The 25,675-nt window shown below is 35.9% G+C and overlaps 1 pseudogene; it reads left to right on the forward strand.

Moving 5' to 3' along the window:
• Nucleotides 1–289: 289 nt before the first annotated feature.
• Nucleotides 290–25,675, forward strand: part of LOC139851075 (nuclear cap-binding protein subunit 1-like) — a 130,680-nt pseudogene continuing 105,294 nt past the window's right edge.

The raw sequence follows: 25,675 nt of genomic DNA on the forward strand, positions 1-25,675 counted from the left end.
TGATTGCAAGTAGGTATATTATATATGTATGTGTATAATTATTGCATTCACTAAGCTTTAGCTTACCCTCTCGTTGTTTACCTCTTTTTAGGCTCCGGCGTGGACAAGAGCAAAGGTATTCGGTTGGATTAGTGATCTCCCGCTTATTTTGATAGGGGATGCTTTTGGGTTAGCTTTTGGAAGTTCGACCAAGATTTGGGTAGTTTAACCCCAAACACCATGCTCTAGGTGTCGTTTAGAAATTAAACTCTTATGGTAGAAACTTTTATTTTTGAACGAAATCCGTAAAATGGGCGATTGTGGGCCCGATGTTGTAAAACTTGTTTCGATGTTGAAAATCTATTAGTTTTACTTAAATTGATATGTTGTAAAAAGGTTTTCGTTTAATAGTGCCGGGAAGCGGGATTTCTGCTCACGTAAGTGAGCACGGGGATCAGTCCCTGACAGTGCAATGAGACGCCATCCAAAAAGGCTGGACGCCGTCCAGGCCTTCAGTACTGGACGCAGTCCAAGAACCTGGACGCCGTCCAGATGTACAGGTCCATAATTTTTTTTATGGCATATTTTGGTATAACGAAGTCGGGTTGTTACATTACACCTTGATTTTGTAACGTTCTTTTAAAAAATATATTTTTTTTTGTTTTGCAACCTCTGATTTTTGTAAAGTTGATCGACGTGTTATCCAACGAAATAGTCTTCTGGGAGCTGCTTATCAGTACAACACCATATGTTTTCTTGGTTTGCAGGATGCGCTTGACTCTAGAAAAATTATAAAAACTACTGTTCTGGCTAAGTTAAGAGACAAATAGAATGAATATAAGGGAAAAATTATATACAATTTACATTGTGCTGTTCTGGCTACGTTAAGAGACAAATAGAATGAATATAAAAACTACTTAGATATATGTTTTTTCCCCTATTAAGGTTTATAAATTGAGTTTATTAGCTGTATCTTTAAAGATATGACAAAAACTTGTAGCTTATAACACTTGTCCATTGTTTCTTCTTATTTGTACCTTCTTGTTGCTGATGTCATATTAGTGGATACATTCCTAATGTCTTGTCTCTGTCATTTGATGACATTTGTTTAAGCTGTGTTTACATTTATGCCTTGTAGATGTGTAGCAAAGTTGTTCAACCTAGTTCGCTAGTGGTGGTTTTTGAAACGTTATTATCTTGTGCTGCAATTATAGTCGATGATGATAAGGGGAACCATTCATGGCAAGCGCGTGCTGATTTCTACATAACCTGTATTCTTTCCAGCCTTCCTTGGGGTGGATCCGAGCTTGACGAGGTACATTATTATGATTTTATTATTTTTTTTTCTTTTTGGCTTGTACAACTAATAATGGATCCAAAGATTATGTGAATGAGCTATCAAGACGTTGGTAACATTGTGTTGGTGCATGAATCCCCAGCCGTTGTTTATCTTTATGTTTAACACATTTCGGTTATGTAATAATGTTTACTCGAGACTATTGATTATATTTGTGTTTGTGCGTACTTAATTTGTTAAATGATCAATATGTTAAACTGCACAGACAGTCGACCGAGTGTGTGTACACACTCGACCGACTGTCCTACTCAGTCGACCGACTGAGTGACACACTCGACCGAGTGTGTCTGGGAGGCAGTATATATACGGGTTTAGCCTAATTGTTTGAGGTTACTCGTCCCATTCACCCTAAGTCATAGGTTTTCGTCTCCAGAGAACCCTAACACCATATACCACCAAAATATATCGTCTAGGTGTCGATCTAATCTAGTTTTGGCTCTAGGTTTGATCTATTCGATCCTGAAATGACCCATATCTCGGTTTAACCTTGTTCTAGTGTATTCCACCTCTAGGATAGATTGCAAGCGACCTAAGATCCTAAGAATAATCATCTACAAAGTGGTATCAGAGCTGGAGTCTCTAGTTTTTGCTTGATCAAATCATTTTTGGGTCAAAATTGGTGTTTTTGGTGTTTTTGGGTTTTTAGTCTATTAATCTGCTTTTCTACGTTTTTGTTGGTGTTTTTATTGTCAAAAGGTGTTTCTGGAGTCATCACTATTGTTGTCTACGTGTTGGTTTTGTGTTTTTCATCCATAATCGATTGCAAAATCGATTTTTGTCTAGAAAACCCTAATAGTCGACCTGCTACTGTCAAGAACACACTCGACCGTGTGTGTCCTGACAACCGACCGAGTGAGTCCTTAGATCGACCGTGTGAGTAGTTCAACCAACCATGTGAGTTTTACCAGAGCCGTGTTAGTTTCCTAAAGTCTGTCGGCCGTGTGAGTTTGTCACTCGACCGTGTGAGATAGTCAACCGACCGTGGGAGATAGATAATCGGCCGTGTGAGTTAGTAATACCCAATGCTCAGCTTGTAACGAAGTGCTGCCAAAATTTAGTTAGACAATCGACTGTGTGAGTCATACACACGACCGTGTGTCTCCATCAATCGACCGTGTGTCAAGGACAATCGACCGTGTGACTTTAACCAGCTCATATTTGATCTTACGTTTAATACTCAATCAATTAAAATGTCTGACACAAACGAACAAGTAATGAATGAATACAGTGCGTTAGTAATTGCACCTGGACTACAAAAACTAATACTGAATGAAAGTGAATCTGGTTCATCAAATAAAGTACCTAGACTTGACAATCTTAAGAACTTCTTGGACTGGAAAGTTAGGTTTGTTATTTACTTAAACGGTGTCGATTCTAGACTTTGGGAATGTATTGAGAATCCGTATGTATGGCCATGCGGAGCAGATGGTGAACCCAAAGAAACTTCACAGTTTAGTCCCACAGAGCGTGAAGAGTACAATCTTGAGTGTAGATGTTATGCTCAGCTAACCCAAGCTTTGTCAAAGGAGATTTTCCAGCAATTTAAGAACTGAAACAAAACATCGTATACTATCTGGTTGGCTCTTCAATCTGCAACAAAAGGTACAGCTACTTACCGTGCGACTAAGGGTAAGGTTTTGAAGGATGAGTGGAGGGTGTTTGCAGCTCTTCCATCAGAATCTCTAGGACAGACTTTGGAGAGATATCGATTATTGGTTGCAGAGATGACAGATTATGGGATTGAGGTGCCTGATGAAAAGGCAGTAAGGGTGTTGAAAGATGGTCTTCTAGAAAAGTGGGATCATGAGATAGAAAAGATTCAGAACAGGTACAGTTCATCAGGTCGTCCGTTGACACTAACAGCTTTTACTTCGAAGTTGATGGAGAAGGACATTCAGGATGAAGCAAAGAGAAAGAGACTTGGTTCTGTAGCTGCTGCTTGTAACGACTCAACCCGTTATCCAACCAAATAAGCAGTAAAAGATTTTTTTTTTATTTACAGTGGGGTGCGCGGCGCGCAACCCCCTATGTGTGCGGCGCGCACAAAGGCCTGGACAGTTCTGATCAAAATGTTCATTTTACGCAAAAAGATCTACCACTACCCGACACTATTTGACAAAACGGCTTTCACGACATATTACAATAAGTAAAACTAACACGTTCCAATAATAAAACGAGTTTTACGACACCGGGCCCACATATGCCCAAATTATCATTAAGTACAAAAATACAAGTTCAACCCAATCTACATTTAGACGAGTTAGGACTCTATAACCCAACCCGATACCAAGAGCATAATCCCGGGGACTACCAAATTCCCAAACCGCGTTCAAATATCCAATAGCTACCCCGTTGAGCCCCAGCGCTCCTACACATCTAGTCTAATGACTAACTAGCTTCATAACACGATACATGTAAAAAGGTAAACAACGAGAGGGTAAGCTAACGCTTAGTGAATGCAATAATTATACATATACATATATAATATACCTACTTGCAAACACTTACACAAATACCTCATACACGCTAGCAATTTATATAGCATACCATCGCAAAGTATAACGCTACAATCTTCAAGACCATAAGCTAGCACAACAATAGCGTATATAACTCGAATAATATATAATGCTACATTACAACACGTAATTAAGGTTAACCAACACACAAGGGAATGGTACTTCGAATTTCCCATCGGTGTTCATAACAACCGTTAGTGTACAACGAAATATATCACTAACCCCGAGGTGACACGGACAACAAAATATCCGTTCAAGCAATCGTTAGTGTACAACGAAATATATCACTAACTCTTGGGCAATTTGGACAACGAAATATCCATCGTTAGTGTACAACGAAATATATCACTAACTCTTGGTGGTATAAACAACATATACCCCGGCCCCTTCCCCGCCCTACAAATAGATACATTATATACACACATGTATAATCATTCCACTCACCTCGAGATGCCCGCACAAATCATATATGTAAACCGCCTCCAAACGCAACCGAGCAAGCTTTTACCTATAATACGCATATAGATATACACACAATCAACATACATTCTTTACAAGAGAATTCGAATTCAACACCCTTAACCGAGGGTTTATACCTACTTCCACAATCCGCCCATTTAGACACGTAAAGTGGACTTCACCAATTACCACTACGGATAGTAATTCCGACCCATTCAATAAGTACAATTTAACCTAAATTATACTTGACGCCATTTAAACCAACCTAGGTCTTAACACTAAATTACTACTTAGGTAGTAATCATATCAAATGCCGTTAAACACTTAACAAACGTGCTTATCATCCAATTAATTCAAACTTAGTGTCATTACCAAATTTGACCCAATTCATTTCACCCATTTTGACATAAGTCCCGAAAACGCCCAAAATCACTAACGACTAGTGATTATATTTTCAAAACACCAATTAACACCTAAATCAAACATTTATATACTTGATTCATCAAATATTGACCTCATATCTTAGTTTGACTCCAAATCAAGGTTAACACCCATTTTAACCAACTAACATGTTCTTATGAACATCTAAATCACCAACACACTTACAATCTAGTGATTAACACCCAAACCAATGACAAATGCTTCCAAATTTGTCATCTAACCCTAAACCCATAATAATTGGGTTTAATTACACTAACAATACCCATAACCCCCAAATTTCACAAGAAATGGGGTTTATAACCCTAACTAGCTCAAACCCTGACCCCAAATCAAAATCAAAGTAATTAAATCGAATCTAGGGTTTACCTCAACTCCAAAACCGAACTAGTAACAAGAAACACCAAGGATAACCAAAACTCGCTTTCAATTTGGGCAAAAATCACCATCTTCATCATCCATTCAAGCTTCCTCTCTCTAGAACTCTCTCTCTCTCTCTAAGATAAGATGGGAGTGTTTGTGGATGTGAAAGTGATCCATAACTACATCCAATCCAGCTGATATGGCCTCAGATCCGGCCTCAAGTGAAATGACCAAAAAGCCCCTCATTTAATTCAAATTGGAAAAAGACAGAAATCTATCGCAGGCATGGTGCGTGGCGCGCACCCTTAACCCTGCGCGGCGCGCACAAGGGTCTGCACAGACTGTCTGCTTCTAAATTTATACCACGCTTCACCCACCCTACGTACATCATTTTAACTCTATGTACCATAAATATTTGAGTGTTACAACTCTCCCCCACTTAGAATCGATCACGTCTTCGTGATCCGCACCACATACTAGAAGTTAAGCACTCCCCCTTGAACCTTCCCGCTTCCAACGCGGGGTCATACATGTAGTAATCACGCATTCGAATCCTCGCCTCGTACACTAACGCATCACATTTTACATCAATATCGGGTAATCAACCATCGAGTCAAAACAACCGTTTACGCCTACACCGAGTACCCAACTCATACAATACATTTCACACTCAACCCAAAGTAGAACAATTCACCGACAACCATCGTCGTCATGCTTCCTTAAAACTCAGTACTCCATCGGTTCTTAAACGTACTACTCAACCGATCATTCATGAATATTATCTGGACCAAGAACCTAGCTTCCTCCGGCTCCACACCGGATCATTCCTTCAACGAAGAATTTTCGGGAATCCCAAAATAATCACTTCAGGGGTACCACCTTCCCACCGATCAATCCGCACACGACTATATGTCACTGGATTAATCCAGGACACCAATAGTACACCGCGAGTTAGACGAAACATCAACAAAAAATTTCCACAATTAGCCAGACGACTCACAAAATAGTCACCAAATCCGGGTGAACCTTCTTACCTAGACCGTCCGTTAGGGATGGTCTCGACATTTTGATGCGACCTACTGGTCACTTCACTAGGGTACACACTCGTGCAACCAAACAACATCCGCGTGTCTCTATGTGAGATAATCAATACCGACACTCTTGCCTCACAATCGTCCATAAAGTGGAATAATCCACTGAAAATTTCTAATATCACATTTCCCGATAGGGAAAATACTGCATTCGCCATGATATCAAACTCATACTCCCTCAACAGTACTACCCGAGTTTCACACCAACCCAGATTTTTCAATACGGGAGCACCCGCAACGACCTCTTCATTCTCTCACTCCGGGATCTCAAACTTCACCTTTGGTCTCGTACCGCACATTGGTACTATACGACCACCTTACATAGGAAGTCTTACACTTCCTTCGATCCCATCATCACAATCTTCACGCATAACATTCCCAAATAATAACTCACAATCGTAATGCACGATCTCGAGTCGACATCAAAAACCCGTCACTCTTCCTCGTTAGGAACTCTGAACACCTATTGAGGCTTAGCAGGGTACACCCCGACATTTCACCATACAAACACCAATGAAGCTTCCTTGTTACATCAGTAAAAGAAACTCTTCCACTTAGGATTTAGCTCCATTTCTCACCGCCAAGATGATAATATCCTGCGGAATTCCCATTTCACGAAACACCTGATCACCCTCATCGTTGATCATCCACACCAAACCACCGTAAATTTACTTTAGGCTCTCAGAGCCGTCATGCACAATCACTGGGGATGTTGTACAGGCGACGGCATCGCACCTTTGTACCACGATTAACAACTAACAGCCCTTCATCGTTCGCAAAGCGAACTCCACCAAAATCCTATGTACGCCTCTAAGCCTAGGCATACGCCACTCCGATTAATCAGTTGTGCATCTCGGTCTAGGTCACCCGACCTTCCACGCAACAAAATTTTATCAACTATTGCTCACTCTCATGGGGAAGAGTGACCAATCCGACACATTAATTATATCGACTGCAATATCAACACTTCATCATAACCTTTAGTCTAACCGACCATTAAATCCATCACCGGTCCACCGGTAATCTTCACCCGTCTATCACTTAAGAGTAATAAGATGCGCTCACCCATCACTTCATAAGAAGTATTTACCGCAATGCTCTTAAACTTCGACTTTCACAATCGTCGAATCACTATCACCCGTCGATCACTATTGTAATCTCCGCTGCCTCTAAGGGTATCTCACGGGCACCCTAAGCATAACGATCACACCATCACCGGAGTTGAACATCACACTAGCAGGTATAAGAAGGCACCTGACGTCGTGTCATGCAAACTCCCTCCGTAACCTACCGAATTTTAGAATCTCGAACCTTGGGTTACACACACCCGATGTCACCCGTCTCTCCACAATAATGACCCGAAGTTATACTGTGACGACCCGGAAATTTTCGACCAAATTTAAACTTTAATCTTTATATTATTCCGACACGATAAGCAAAGTTTGTTAAGTTAAATCTCAAGAATTTTAAACTGTGTTCATACATTCATTATAACCTCGACCAAATTCCGATGATTCACGAACCGTTATATATAAATAGATATGTATATGTATATATATATATATATATATATATTATAACTTGAGAATATTAATAAAGTATTAAACCTATAATACTTTACACGAACGTATTTGTTTCAATATGATTTTTGACGAAAAAAAATATATATTAAATGATTGAATTATCAGAAACATTGAATTATGATTACAAGTCTCTGTTGAGAGGTCCACTATGATTTGAGAAAATCTATTCCTATTAACGATATTCAGAATAATTTGTAAAGCTATTTATAAATAAATAAAAAAGTGTCATTTACGAAAGTTAGACAAAAGTTAGTGGAGAATTGGTTTCCATATTATTCTATTAATCTATTTTCAAACGTACAAAGACGTTTTCAGTTTAAAAAGAACTTTATTATTAAAACGTATATAACTTTTATAAATATCTAGAATCACTTTTGACAACTCATTACTTAACCAGTATAATAAATATAACGATATTTATATTTTATTTCATTAAATATATATAACGATTTAAATTAATATTATATATATTTATACGCGTATTATATATACATAGTTTTTTATACTTTTACTATACTTTAACTTTACCTTTACTTTACTTTTACTTTACTTTAACTTTAATAATTCACTTTAATAATTCATACTTTAATAATTCACTTTAATAATTCATACTTTAATAATTCACTTTAATAATTCATACTTTAATAATTCATACTTTAATAATTCACTGTAATAATTCATACTTTAATAATTCACTTTAATAATTCATACTTTAATAATTCACTTTTATAATTCAAAAATCTATTATAAATAGAATTCAATAGGTACCATTATTTGATAGAAACTTGAAAATATATTTCTCTAAACTCTCTCAATTGATTTATCTATATATATATATATATATATATATATATATATATATATATATATATATATATATATATATATATATATATATATATATATATATATATATATTTGCTCTGTATTATTTCAAGATATTATTAGTATACATAAAATATTACGACGGAGTGCTGTCCGAGTGATTTCAAAATATTTTTTTTGAATGAGTCGAAGCTAAGGAAATTATGGGTTATAGCTATGGAGGTGATGGGTATGGTTCATGGGTATGCTCGTGAGGTCAATCTAGTGTTTATCATCTCCGTTGCGTCTACGTACTTTCCTGCAATACTGAATCTCAATATTGATACGTTCGTGAATCCGAGGCCAACCTTGCATTTATTAAATGACGTTATATGTATTTTTACTATGAAATACAGTATTGTGAGTTTCATTTGCTCCCTTTTATATATATTTTTGGGACTGAGAATACATGCGCTGTTTTTATAAATGTTTTACAAAATAGGCACAAGTACTAAAACTAATTCTACGTGGGTTTAAACCAGAAATATACCCTTAGCTTGGTAACATTAAACTACTTGTCTATGTACGATAGGCGCGAATCCTAAAGATAGATCTATTGGGCCTGACAAACCCCATCCTGACTATGGGATGCTTTAGTACTTCGAGGTTATTTTAAACACACCTGATCTGGTGTACTTCAGAGGGTAAAACATGAACGTTAAGGCTTGTTATCGGGTGCCTACAACTTATAGAATACTTTTATACACTTGCGAGTGTACATATATTTATAAACGGAAATCTTGTGGTCTATTAATATATTGAAATGATTGTTATGATAAACCTATGAACTCACCAACCTTTTGGTTGACACTTTAAAGCATGTTTATTCTCAGGTATTAAAGAAATCTTCCGCTGTGCATTAGCTCATTTAAGGATATTACTTGGAGTCATTCATGGCATATTTTGAAAGACGTTGCATTCGAGTCATTGAGTTCATCAAGATTATTATTAAGCCAATTATAGTTGGATGTATTATGAAATGGTGTGCATGCCGTCAACTTTCATTGTAAAGAAAGTTTGTCTTTTAAAAACGAATGCAATGTTTGTAAAATGTATCATATAGAGGTCAAATACCTCGCGATGTAATCAACTATTGTGAATCGTTTATAATGTATATGAACGGGTTCTTTCAGTTGGTATCAGAGCGGTGGTCTTAGCGAACCAGGTTTGCATTAGTGTGTCTAACTAATAGTCGTTAGGATGCATTAGTGAGTCTGGACTTCGACTGTGTCTGCATTTCAAAAGTTTTGCTCATCATTCTTGTCGGAAATTACCTGCTTATCATTCTTAGTCTAGACACATCTTATTGCATTGATTGCATGAATAGTGTATAGACAAAATTCATATCTTAGCGTATCTGCTAATTCATATCCTAGCGTATCTGTTACTGTAAACTTTGCCTGACATATTCCGTAAATTCCTCCGGTAATCTACGAAACCTTTTGCTCTATATAATTAGAATACCACCCGATAGCCGGAAAATCATTTCATATCGAAAAATTCTTTATTCAATCGTACGAAATGGAATTCGTCATTAGTTCAAGTCCCTCGGATTCCGAAATGGAATCCCACTCAAGTTCCGAAAGCAGTGTGACCGGAATGGATCAACCAATTAGTCATCATCTATTCTGGATGAATTGAGGATGAGTTCGTAGCCTCCTTAATCATTGGAGACAAGAAGAAGGTGATCCCTTCCATCCACCACATTGCCCTCTTTGGCGAAGAACCTGAAGCACTTACCGGTGAACCTATCCGAAACACCATTTTCTCTCTTATTTCTAGAGTATCTCGTCACGATTACATACTACACCAAATTCTAGATTTTATTTATCCGCTCGTCCGAACCGACAATCACCCCGGTGTAATAGAAAAAGTCAACGAGCTTCGCGCTCGGGTAGTGGCTTTGGAGAATATGGTGCAAAGGTTACAAACACCAGCAGCAGCAGCAGCAGCAGCATAAACAGTACCACCATCAGCAACACCAACAGTACCATCACCACCACCAACAACAACATCCACATCCCACACCGCAACATCACAATATGTATCTCAAACATCAACGTCATACGCCCTGTAAATATCCAGGAATATCAACAACAACAAACGATGAAGTATTAATTCATAAACTTCATTGAAGAGATATCTCTGCGGCAGTTATGTAATCTCCAAAATCTTAGAGATTATTTAATTCTGACCGTAAATCGGATGAGTGAACGGAGATGGTAGAGTAGAAACTTTGATCGAAAATGGTGTACGATTTACAAGCTAGAATTGTTTTACCAACAGCATCAACAGGACCGTAGCATCATCAACACAGTCAGTGCCGTCAGTATCGTCAGAATCAATAGCACCTGTAACATCACAAACTCTGTCAGTTCAAGAATCATTGTGGACATCATTACGAATCAACAACAAATATATTGTATCAACGAGTTATGAAGTATTAACTCATTTCCAATCGAAAAATTTATATGTATATTTTATATGTATAAATTTTTAAACCATAATAAATCTTCCCGTACTAAGCTATTATGTGTGAATCTTAACTACTCAGTTAATTCATATTACAAATATGCAATGATGTACGTCCTTCGTCCACAACTTAACCATCGTTAATTACAATCTCTGTCTCAATTCAATAAAAAATCCAATTCATAATAAATCAAGTGTATTATTCGAATATATGTTTGATTTTACACTTTCATCATCGATGTACACGAAACTTTTCAAATAACATCATTCGTACCTTATAACAAGAATTGCCATACCAATTATTGAGAATCAGCAATCAGTATTTTAAAACCTCGCAGCATGTCTACATCAACAATTACATATACACACAACGTCTACCTCCAAGACTTACATTCTTTGAATGAGAAATTTCTAAAAAACACCCTAAACTGCGAACCAGTTCTCGAAATTTTAAAAAATGCTGATGAAGCAGCAAAAACTGTCAACGACCTTAACAGTAAAAAGTTGGATGATAAAGGATAGTATATTGGCAAAGCTCAGAAAAAGAGAAGCTTTGGAACTGGAAAACGGATTGAGCAAAGTATGAAGGAGGCTGTGGACAAATCACAAAGGCTGAACCTGCCTTCAAAGAATCCAAATGATTCAGTACTTGTTGAAGTCATTAACGAATACCTTGCTCCTGACTCTAAACCCCTGCGGACAATATCCTTCATCATCCTCTGATATTAGACATTCTAAGATATCATCGTACCTTTCATTATAAATATCATCCATACTTCTGAAGATATTTTTATAATTATTCTTATCTGAAATCATTTACCTCTTCGCGCTATCTTTATTATATCATAAAAGAAACTATTTTAGTTTCTAAATTCTGAAACATTCGAGTTTAAAATAGGAATATTCTTGAAGAAGTGTTGGGAGCTGAAGCATGAGTTAGTATAATATAATAACACTTGATCAACGTGATTATATTATAGTAATTCATGCTGAGTTTCTAAATGGAACATGATGATTCACAGATCATAACTTCATCATGTGCTATGTTACACGACTCTTGTATTCTCGTTGATCTCTAAATATCAAGAAAATATTTCTTGATGATTCGGCCTTTTCCGAGGTATTCTGGTAATTTGACAAGTCAAGATCGTGTCATTACAATTTTCTTCCTAGAACATTAACAATGTTCATTCCGAAATTTATATCTGCGAATTCTGGACCATTACAAGCGGTGCTTAATCGCAAGAAGAAGAAACGAAAGGACAAAGCTCCGAACTAGAAATAGGAGTATAAATCATAGCAAATAGAAGAGAGCATTAACTGTGGATGACAATGATTATAGAAGAAGCAAGGACTTTGAAATATAAGGGAAGATATAAAACCCAACAACAACCCAGAAATCACAAATCGTATATATCAATACATATAGCAATATAAAGACACGGGAGAACTAAAAACACTATAAAACCAAGAGTATAGTAGAAGTAAATAGATTCTTCCGGAGGCAGATGAAAAAGAAGAGCGACAGATATGAAAGTGATGAGTATATCAAGAATCAGCACTGGATGAAGCATATTGACAAATACTTTAAAATATGAGTTGAGAAGGTGTGAGTTGTAAGAAAACAAATGAGGTGGATTTATAGTGAAATATCCAACAGAGAAATCAAAATGGATTATCGCATTAATTCGAAGAGGATCATAATTTCCTTAATCGCCGAATAATCAAATCCAATATAGATTACAAAGATTTTCTTTTCAGAGATCAATCGTGATGACGTCAAAAGATACGACGAATCACTATTATCTTATTTCATTCATTTACGATAACTTCACTCACACGCTTCGAGTAATCGAATTATTTTATCCATTCTTCTTGAACATGATAAAACTCTATAATCGTTATAATAACATTCTCATTGTTAGTCATGACGACCTCTATCAAATTTCGGGGACGAAATTTCTTTAACGGGTAGGTACTGTGACGACCCGGAAATTTCCGACCAAATTTAAACTTTAATCTTTATATTATTCCGACACGATAAGCAAAGTTTGTTAAGTTAAATCTCAAGAATTTTAAACTGTGTTCATACATTCATTATAACCTCGACCAAATTCCGATGATTCACGAACTGTTATATATAAATAGATATGTATATGTATATATATATATATATATATTATAACTTGAGAATATTAATAAAGTATTAAACGTATAATACTTTACACGAACGTATTTGTTTCAATATGATTTTCGACGAAAAAAAATATATATTAAATGATTGAATTATCAGAAACATTGAATTATGATTACAAGTCTCTGTTGAGAGGTCCACTATGATTTGAGAAAATCTATTCCTCTTAACGATATTCAGAATAATTTGTAAAGCTATTTATAAATAAAAACAAAAAGTGTCATTTACGAAAGTTAGACAAAAGTTAGTGGAGAATTGGTTTCCATATTATTCTATTAATCTATTTTCAAACGTACAAAGACGTTTTCAGTTTAAAAAGAACTTTATTATTAAAACGTATATAACTTTTATAAATATCTAGAATCACTTTTCACAACTCATTACTTAACCAGTATAATAAATATAACGATATTTATATTTTATTTCATTAAATATATATAACGATTTAAATTAATATTATATATATTTATACGCGTATTATATATACATAGTTTTTTATACTTTTACTATACTTTAACTTTACCTTTACTTTACTTTTACTTTACTTTAACTTTAATAATTCACTTTAATAATTCATACTTTAATAATTCACTTTAATAATTCATACTTTAATAATTCACTTTAATAATTCATACTTTAATAATTCATACTTTAATAATTCACTGTAATAATTCATACTTTAATAATTCACCTTAATAATTCATACTTTAATAATTCACTTTTATAATTCAAAAATCTATTATAAATAGAATTCAATAGGTACCATTATTTGATAGAAACTTGAAAATATATTTCTCTAAACTCTCTCAATTGATTTATATATATATATATATATATATATATATATATATATATATATATATATATATATATATATATATATATATATATATATATATATATTTGCTCTGTATTATTTCAAGATATTATTAGTATACATAAAATATTACGACGGAGTGCTGTCCGAGTGATTTCAAAATAGTTTTTTTTGAATGAGTCGAAGCTAAGGAAATTATGGGTTATAGCTATGGAGGTGATGGGTATGGTTCTTGGGTATGCTCGTGAGGTCAATCTAGTGTTTATCATCTCCGTTACGTCTACGTACTTTCCTGCAATATTGAATCTCAATATTGATACGTTCGTGAATCCGAGGCCAACCTTGCACTTATTAAATGACGTTATATGTATTTTTACTACGAAATACAGTATTGTGAGTTTCATTTGCTCCCTTTTATATATATTTTTGGGACTGAGAATACATGCGCTGTTTTTATAAATGTTTTACGAAATAGGCACAAGTACTAAAACTAATTCTACGTGGGTTTAAACCAGAAATATACCCTTAGCTTGGTAACATTAAACTACTTGTCTATGTACGGTAGGCGCGAATCCTAAAGATAGATCTATTGGGCCTGACAAACCCCATCCTGACTATGGGATGCTTTAGTACTTCGAGGTTATTTTAAACACACCTGATCTGGTGTACTTCAGAGGGTAAAACATGAACGCTAAGGCTTGTTATCGGGTGCCTACAACTTATAGAATACTTTTATACACTTGCGAGTGTACATATATTTATAAACGGAAATCTTGTGGTCTATTAATATATTGAAATGATTGTTATGATAAACCTATGAACTCACCAACCTTTTGGTTGACACTTTAAAGCATGTTTATTCTCAGGTATTAAAGAAATCTTCCGCTGTGCATTAGCTCATTTAAGGATATTACTTGGAGTTATTCATGGCATATTTTGAAAGACGTTGCATTCGAGTCATTGAGTTCATCAAGATTATTATTAAGCCAATTATAGTTGGATGTATTATGAAATGGAGTGCATGCCGTCAACTTTCATTGTAAAGAAAGTTTGTCTTTTAAAAACGAATGCAATGTTTGTAAAATGTATCATATAGAGGTCAAATACCTCGCGATGTAATCAACTATTGTGAATCGTTTATAATGTATATGAACGGGTCCTTTCATATACCTACTCGACAAACCTTACGGTTTATTGTATTATCGAAAGTTCCTAGCAATCACACGCTACCCGTAATTTCCACAAAGCCAATCGATATTGCCTAACGAAAAAAACTTCCATCTAACGCTGAGAGGTGCTTGAAAACACCAAGTCTTACGCCCTTCCACATATCGGTACAACCACAACAACAAGGTTTATTCCGTTAGGAATGTTACCCTATAATCCACAACACACTAACACAATCATCATCATATGGGTCCCACTCTCATGAGTTTAATGACCCGAAGACTCCTCGATTCGCCAATTCCAAGGTGACTCATAATTAGAATCCTATCACGATTCTCTAAGCACACACACTCTACCGAGTGCAACCCAACTAAAATCATTAGACTTGTCGCATTCCTTCACGGAATTCAAGTCCTCGACGCACACACGCACGCATATAAATTGGTCATCCTAGTTACGATGGATAACTACAACAAATGACAATCTCAATAGTGCACCCATTACATAGGGTGACTAAGTACGCGCCGAACTCGTGAGTTTGCTCAATCACATAACTAATTGAATCCACCGTAACACTTCTCGACCCGCAATGAACCCGATGTGACTACAAGCACATCACCCGAGACAACTATATCCTAGGAACCGATAGAAGATTCCTAATTTATCCCGAATCTACCCCAACCATGCCACGTTTCCTCCGTTCGGTACTCGTCATGTCATGCTTAAAGTCAAGATACACTTTCGTAATAATGGTGATCTGTCACTATTACAAATGCGTACCTTACCATTTTCACATGGTCACGCAAAGTACTTTACCCGGACTGACGCAACATTCACACAAGCTAACACGCGATAACTCCTAGTACCCGAACGACCAAGTCCTTACCGTGAACTTGATCACTCAAAACCGTCAAACATTCGAATCTTTCCAATAGATTCGCCCCTAGGACACCGCACAAATAGATACCTGTATATATATACACCTATATACAATATAATAATAGATATACACAGTACACCGCAACTACAAGTCAACCTACAACCTAGGCGACGATCACTAACACAACGTCCAAGTTCGCCTACTTACATTAGGCACTAGCAATCTAAGGCACTAATTTACTCACGAAATAAGGCCCTACATAATCCCGCATTGGACAAACACAAGTCCTAGTTAGTCACCTACTCTAAGGCACTAACAAATCTCAATCCGACCCGTATTCCTACAAGTCCCGCAAATAATGCATAACCGCTAATAAGTCTAAGACTAGGCACCTATTCCAAGGTCACCTAATTCCCTTAGACTATGCTCTGATACCACTTGTAACGACTCAACCCGTTATCCAACCAAATACGCAGCAAAAGATTTTTTTTTATTTACAGTGGGGTGTGCGGCGCGCAACCCCCTATGTGCGCGGCGCGCACAAAGGCCTGGACAGTTCTGATCAAAATGTTCATTTTACGCAAAAAGATCTACCACTACCCGACACTATTTGACAAAACAGCTTTCACGACATATTACAATAAGTAAAACTAACACGTTCCAATAATAAAACGAGTTTTACGACACCGGGCTCACATATGCCAAATTATCATTAAGTACAAAAATACAAGTTCAACCCAATCTACATTTAGACGAGTTAGGACTCTATAACCCAACCCGATACCAAGAGCATAATCCCGGGGACTACCAAATCCCCAAACCGCGTTCAAATATCCAATAGCTACCCCATCGAGCCCCATCGCTCCTACACATCTAGTCTAACGACTAACTAGCTTCATAACACGATACCTGTAAAAAGGTAAACAACGAGAGGGTAAGCTAACGCTTAGTGAATGCAATAATTATACATATACATATATAATATACCTACTTGCAAACACTTACACAAATACCTCATACACGCTAGCAATTTATATAGCATACCATCACAAAGTATAATGCTACAATCTTCAAGACCACAAGCTAGCACAACAATAGCATATATAACTCGAATAATATATTATGCTACATTACAACACGTAATTAAGGTTAACCAACACACAAGGGAATGGTACTTCGAATTTCCCATCGGTGGTCATAACAACCGTTAGTATACAACGAAATATATCACTAACCCCGAGGTGACACGGACAACGAAATATCCGTTCAAGCAATTGTTAGTGAACAACGAAATATATCACTAACTCTTGGGCAATTTGGACAACGAAATATCCATCGTTAGTGTACAACGAAATATATCACTAACTCTTGGTGGTATAAACAACATATACCCCGGCCCCTTCCCCGCCCTACAAATAGATACATTATATACACACATGTATAATCATTCCACTCACCTCGAGATGCCCGCACAAATCATATATGTAAACTGCCTCTAAACGCAACCGACCAAGCTTTTACCTATAATACGCATATAGATATACACACAATCAACATACATTCTCTACAAGAGAATTCGACTTTAACACCCTTAACCGAGGGTTTATACTTACTTCCACAATCTGCCCATTTAGACACCTAAAGTGGACTTCACCAATTACCACTACGGATGGTAATTCCAACCCATTCAACAAGTACAATTTAACCTAAATTATACTTGACGCCATTTAAACCAACCTAGGTCTTAACACTAAATTACTACTTAGGTAGTAATCATATCAAACGCCGTTAAACACTTAACAAAAGTGCTTATCATCCAATTAATCCAAACTTAGTGTCATTACCAAGTTTGACCCAATTCATTTCACCCATTTTGACATAAGTCCCGAAAATGCCCAAAATCACTTACGACTAGTGATTATATTTTTAAAACACCAATTAACACCTAAATCAAATATTTATATACTTGATTCATCAAATATTGACCTCATATCTTAGTTTGACTCCAAATCAAGGTTAACACCCATTTTAACTGTAGTGACCCGAACTTTTCCATGTTTATATATATTAATTGAGATTGATGTTTACATGATTAAGTGTTTCCAACATGTTAAGCAATCAAACTTGTTAAGACTTGATTAATTGAAATAGGTTTCATATAGACAATTGACCACCCAAGTTGACCGGTGATTCACGAACGTTAAAACTTGTAAAAAAAAACTATATGATGACATATATATGGTTATATATATAGTTAACATGATATTATGATAAGTAAACATATCATTAATTATATTAACAATGAACTACATATGTAAAAACAAGACTACTAACTTAATGATTTTGAAACGAGACATATATGTAACGTTTATCGTTGTAACGACATTTAATGTATATATATCATATTAAGAGATATTCGTACATCATAATATCATGATAATATAATAATTTAAAATCTCTTTTGATATTATAAACATTGGGTTAACAACATTTAACAAGATCGTTAACCTAAAGGTTTCAAAACAACACTTACATGTAACGACTAACGATGACTTAACGACTCAGTTAAAATGTATATACATGTAGTGTTTTAATATGTATTTATACACTTTTGAAAGACTTCAATACACTTATCAAAATACTTCTACTTAACAAAAATGCTTACAATTACATTCTCGTTCAGTTTCATCAACAATTCTACTCGTATGCACCCGTATTCGTACTCGTACAATACACAGCTTTTAGATGTATGTACTATTGGTATATACACTCCAATGATCAGCTCTTAGCAGCCCATGTGAGTCACCTAACACATGTGGGAACCATCATTTGGCAACTAGCATGAAATATCTCATAAGATTACAAAAATATGAGTAATCATTCATGACTTATTTACATGAAAACAAAATTACATATCCTTTATATCTAATCCATACACCAACGACCAAAAACACCTACAAACACTTTCATTCTTCAATTTTCTTCATCTAATTGAACTCTCTCAAGTTCTATCTTCAAGTTCTAAGTGTTCTTCATAAATTCCAAAAGTTCTAGTTTCATAAAATCAAGAATACTTTCAAGTTTGCTAGCTCACTTCCAATCTTGTAAGGTGATCATCCAACCTCAAGAAATCTTTGTTTCTTACAGTAGGTTATCATTCTAATACAAGGTAATAATCATATTCAAACTTTGGTTCAATTTCTATAACTATAACAATCTTATTTCAAGTGATGATCTTACTTGAACTTGTTTTCGTGTCATGATTTTGCTTCAAGAACTTTGAGCCATCCAAGGATCCATTGAAGCTAGATCCATTTTTCTCTTTTCCAGTAGGTTCATCCAAGGAACTTAAGGTAGTAATGATGTTCATAACATCATTCGATTCATACATATAAAGCTATCTTATTCGAAGGTTTAAACTTGTAATCACTAGAACATAGTTTAGTTAATTCTAAACTTGTTCGCAAACAAAAGTTAATCCTTCTAACTTGACTTTTAAAATCAACTAAACACATGTTCTATATCTATATGATATGCTAACTTAATGATTTAAAACCTGGAAACACGAAAAACACCGTAAAACCGGATTTACGCCGTCGTAGTAACACCGCGGGCTGTTTTGGGTTAGTTAATTAAAAACTATAATAAAATTTGATTTAAAAGTTGTTATTCTGAGAAAATGATTTTTATTATGAACATGAAACTATATCCAAAAATTATGGTTAAACTCAAAGTGGAAGTATGTTTTCTAAAATGGTCATCTAGACGTCGTTCTTTCGACTGAAATGACTACCTTTACAAAAACGACTTGTAACTTATTTTTCCGACTAGAAACCTATACTTTTTTTGTTTAGATTCATAAAATAGAGTTCAATATGAAACCATAGCAATTTGATTCACTCAAAACGGATTTAAAATGAAGAAGTTATGGGTAAAACAAGATTGGATAATTTTTCTCATTTTAGCTACGTGAAAATTGGTAACAAATATATTCCAACCATAACTTAATCAACTTGTATTATATATTATGTAATCTTGAGATACCATAGACACGTATACAATGTTTCGACCTATCATGTCGACACATCTATATATATTTCGGAACAACCATAGACACTCTATATGTGAATGTTGGAGTTAGCTATACAGGGTTGAGGTTGATTCCAAAATATATATAGTTTGAGTTGTGATCAATACTGAGATACGTATACACTGGGTCGTGGATTGATTCAAGATAATATTTATCGATTTATTTCTGTACATCTAACTGTGGACAACTAGTTGTAGGTTACTAACGAGGACAGCTGACTTAATAAACTTAAAACATCAAAATATATTAAAAGTGTTGTAAATATATTTTGAACATACTTTGATATATATGTATATATTGTTATAGGTTCGTGAATCAACCAGTGGCCAAGTCTTACTTCCCGACGAAGTAAAAATCTGTGAAAGTGAGTTATAGTCCCACTTTTAAAATCTAATATTTTTGGGATGAGAATACATGCAGGTTTTATAAATGATTTACAAAATAGACACAAGTACGTGAAACTACATTCTATGGTTGAATTATCGAAATCGAATATGCCCCTTTTTATTAAGTCTGGTAATCTAAGAATTAGGGAACAGACACCCTAATTGACGCGAATCCTAAAGATAGATCTATTGGGCCTAACAAACCCCATCCAAAGTACCGGATGCTTTAGTACTTCGAAATTTATATCATATCCGAAGGGTGTCCCGGAATGATGGGGATATTCTTATATATGCATCTTGTTATTGTCGGTTACCAGGTGTTCACCATATGAATGATTTTTATCTCTATGTATGGGATGTGTATTGAAATATGAAATCTTGTGGTCTATTGTTACGATTTGATATATATAGGTTAAACCTATAACTCACCAACATTTTTGTTGACGTTTTAAGCATGTTTATTCTCAGGTGATTATTAAGAGCTTCCGCTGTCGCATACTTAAATAAGGACAAGATTTGGAGTCCATGCTTGTATGATATTGTGTAAAAACTGCATTCAAGAAACTTATTTTGTTGTAACATATTTGTATTGTAAACCATTATGTAATGGTCGTGTGTAAACAGGATATTTTAGATTATCATTATTTGATAATCTACGTAAAGCTTTTTAAACCTTTATTGATGAAATAAAGGTTATGGTTTGTTTAAAAATGAATGCAGTCTTTGAAAAACGTCTCATATAGAGGTCAAAACCTCGCAACGAAATCAATTAATATGGAACGTTTTTAATCAATAAGAACGGGACATTTCAGTTGGTATCCGAGCGTTGGTCTTAGAGAACCAGAAAATTTGCATTAGTGTGTCTTATCGAGTTTGTTAGGATGCATTAGTGAGTCTGGACTTCGACCGTGTTTTCTTTAAAAATGATTGCTTAACATTTTTGTTGGAAACTATATATTTTTAACATATGAATATTATGTGATATATTAATCTCTTAACGTGTTTGATATTATGTGATAGATGTCTACCTCTAGAACAAGTCCCATTGACTCACCTAATAATAATGAAGAGTCAAATGTAAATTGGAATGATTTGTGGACTGATTCACAAGTTCCCGAAGAGGAACCGGAAGAAGAGTCGGAACCGGAAGAAGAATCGGAACCGGAAGAAGAATCGGAACCGGATGAAGAAATAGAACCGGTGGGGGAAATAATAAAACGGTTAAGTAAAAGAAAATCCTCAACCAACCGACCAAAGTTAATTATGGTCAATGGTGTTTCCGCCAAGGAAGCAAAATATTGGGAGGATTACCAATTCTCCGATGAATCGGATTCCGACGAGAATTCCGATGATGTTATAGAAATTACCCCAACTGAATTTAAAAAGGCAAAAGAAAATAATAAGGGAAAGGGCATAAAAATAGAGAAATCTAATTCCAACCCCGATGAACTTTATATGTATCGTCAACCCCCGAAGTCCTTAAGTTGTAACAATGACCCGGGAACCTCTAAACCACCAGGTTTTTCTAAACCAATGTGGACAACGACGGCTCGTATTAAGGGAACATCATATATCCCTAGAAACTTGGCAAAACGAACCAAAACCGAAGAAGAAGAAACGAGCGAGTCGGAATAAGATAGTTGTATTCGTGTGGTGTAATATATGGAATATAGTGTTCTTATGCTTTATGATATATGTAAAAATTGCTTGTATTAATAAGTATTTTTTTTATGAATCTAACTCTTGTCTATTTTACAGTTTAAAAACACAAAATGGATAGACAACCCAATATTTTAAGAGACCTACCCGGAGACATGATTGATGAAATCTTGTCTAAAGTCGGCCAGAATTCTTCGGCACAACTATTTAAGGCGAGATCAGTTTGTAAGACATTCGAAGAACGTTCCAAGAATGTCTTGGTTTATAAGAGACTTTCGTTTGAAAGATGGGGGATATCACATTGGGAAACCCATAAGTTACGATGTGTTTACTTTGACGCATATATTGCGGGGAACCCAAATGCTATTTTACGCAACGGGTTAAGAAATTATTTTGACTCAATATATCCGAATATTGGACTTCGTGATTTAGAAAAAGCGGCTAACATGCAACATAAAGAAGCATGTTATGCTTACGGATTAGTAATGTTCGCTTCTCACCAAAGTGAGAACAAGAACATCGGGCTACAACTATTAAACAAAACGTTTCCACAAGTGACGGAGTCGGTAATTGGGGTAAGAAATGAGGTTTTTAGATTATTACGGGACTGTTGGACATTACGTAACCCTCGTCCCTTTGATGACGTTACAACACGCTGTCTTATCAACGGCCATAACGGTTATGTTGCACAAGACCAAGGATGGGAAGTAGTCCTAGTAAAACCAGAATGCATGACTTGTTTCTGGACGTATGAATTACGTGTCTTTATTGCCTTTGCTGAACGACTTGTGTACTAGCTAGAATTGTCTTCACAACTATCTTGTATCAAAGTTATTGTGTGCTATATTTCATGCTTTATGTAAAATAAGCGGTATTGTAAGTTTGTAAAATATTGTATAAAAGTTTGAACGCGAAATATTATTATAATCAGTTTTTCATATAGAATTGTAGTAGTTGAATTGTATATTAGCTACTAAGTATGAACTTAACGGGTAGGTACTACCCGAATTTAAACTTATAAAACGCTAATATGAAGAAAAAGCTTTTATAAATGAGTTCATATTATGCTACGAAATACTATTAACTACTCTTAATATTCTGTATGATTAACTTGTTCCATTTAACTATTTTGAAGGAAATGGCACCGACTACTCGACACACCGTGAATATGAATGAAGAGGAATTCCATACTTTTCTAGCTTCAAACATAGCCGCAGTACAGGCTGCGCTACATACCAACAATAACCTTGGATCTAGCAGTACAGGAAATCGTGTAGGATGCACCTACAAAGAATTCACTGCCTGCAAACCTTTGGAATTTGATGGAACCGAAGGACCGATCGGATTGAAACGGTGGACCGAGAAGGTTGAATCGGTGTTTGCCATAAGTAAGTGTACTGAAGAGGACAAAGTGAAGTACGCTACGCATACCTTCACAGGTTCTGCGTTAACATGGTGGAATACCTATCTAGAGCAAGTGGGACAAGATGATGCGTACGCACTACCGTGGTCAGCATTCAAGCACTTGATGAACGAGAAGTACCGTCCCAGAACCGAGGTCAATAAGCTCAAGACAGAACTTAGAGGGTTACGAACCCAAGGATTTGATATTACCACGTACGAAAGACGATTCACAGAATTGTGCCTATTGTGTCCGGGAGCATTCGAAGATGAGGAAGAGAAGATCGACGCGTTTGTGAAAGGATTACCGGAAAGAATCCAAGAAGATATAAGTTCACACGAGCCCGCCTCCATACAACAGGCATGTAGAATGGCTCACAAACTAGTGAACCAGATTGAAGAAAGAATTAAAGAACAGACTGCTGAAGAGGCCAATGTGAAGCAAGTCAAAAGAAAGTGGGAGGAAAACGGTGATAAGAATCACCAATACAACAACAACAGCAATTACAACAATAATCGCAACAATTATCCCAACAATCGCAACATCAATCGCAACTACAACAAACGGCCTAACAACAACAACAACAGCAACTACAACAATCATCCCAACAACAATAATAACCGCAACAACAACAACAATCAGAAGCAGCTATGCCAAAGGTGTGAAAAGAATCACTCGGGGTTCTGCACCAAATTTTGCAACAAGTGTAAAAGAAATGGTCATAGCGCGGCGAAGTGTGAGGTCTACGGACCAGGGGTTAATAGAACGAAAGGAACAAATGGTGTCGGAACGAGTAATGGCGGAGCAAGTAGTGTCGGAGCAAGTTATGCCAATGTAGTTTGTTATAAATGTGGAAAACCAGGCCACATTATTAGAAATTGCCCGAACCAGGAGAACACGAATGGACAAGGCCGTGGAAGAGTTTTCAATATTAATGCGGTAGAGGCACAGGAAGACCCGGAGCTTGTTACGGGTACGTTTCTTATTGACAATAAATCTGCTTACGTTTTATTTGATTCGGGTGCGGATAGAAGCTATATGAGTAGAGATTTTTGTGCTAAATTAAGTTGTCCATTGACGCCTTTGGATAGTAAATTTTTACTCGAATTAGCAAATGGTAAATTAATTTCAGCAGATAATATATGTCGGAATCGAGAAATTAAACTGGTTAGCGAAACATTTAAGATTGATTTGATACCAGTAGAGTTAGGGAGTTTTGATGTGATAATCGGTATGGACTGGTTGAAAGAAGTGAAAGCGGAGATCGTTTGTTACAAAAATGCAATTCGCATTATACGAGAAAAAGGAAAACCCTTAATGGTGTACGGAGAAAAGGGCAACACGAAGCTACATCTTATTAGTAATTTGAAGGCACAAAAACTAATAAGAAAAGGTTGCTATGCTGTTCTAGCACACGTCGAGAAAGTACAAACTGAAGAAAAGAGCATCAATGATGTTCCCATTGCAAAAGAATTTCCCGATGTATTTCCGAAAGAATTACCGGGATTACCCCCACATCGATCCGTTGAATTTCAAATAGATCTTGTACCAGGAGCTGCACCAATAGCTCGTGCTCCTTACAGACTCGCACCCAGCGAGATGAAAGAACTGCAAAGCCAATTACAAGAACTTTTAGAGCGTGGTTTCATTCGACCAAGCACATCACCGTGGGGAGCTCCTGTTTTGTTTGTCAAGAAGAAAGATGGTACATTCAGGTTGTGTATCGACTACCGAGAGTTGAACAAACTTACCATCAAGAACCGCTACCCACTACCGAGAATCGACGACTTATTTGATCAACTACAAGGCTCGTCTGTTTATTCAAAGATTGACTTACGTTCCAGGTATCATCAAATGCGGGTGAAAGAAGATGATATTCCAAAGACTGCTTTCAGAACACGTTACGGTCATTACGAGTTTATGGTCATGCCGTTTGGTTTAACTAATGCACCAGCTGT

The sequence above is a fragment of the Rutidosis leptorrhynchoides genome, chromosome 1 (genome assembly GCF_046630445.1).
Source record: "Rutidosis leptorrhynchoides isolate AG116_Rl617_1_P2 chromosome 1, CSIRO_AGI_Rlap_v1, whole genome shotgun sequence".
In the NCBI taxonomy this organism is placed as follows: Eukaryota; Viridiplantae; Streptophyta; class Magnoliopsida; order Asterales; family Asteraceae; genus Rutidosis; species Rutidosis leptorrhynchoides.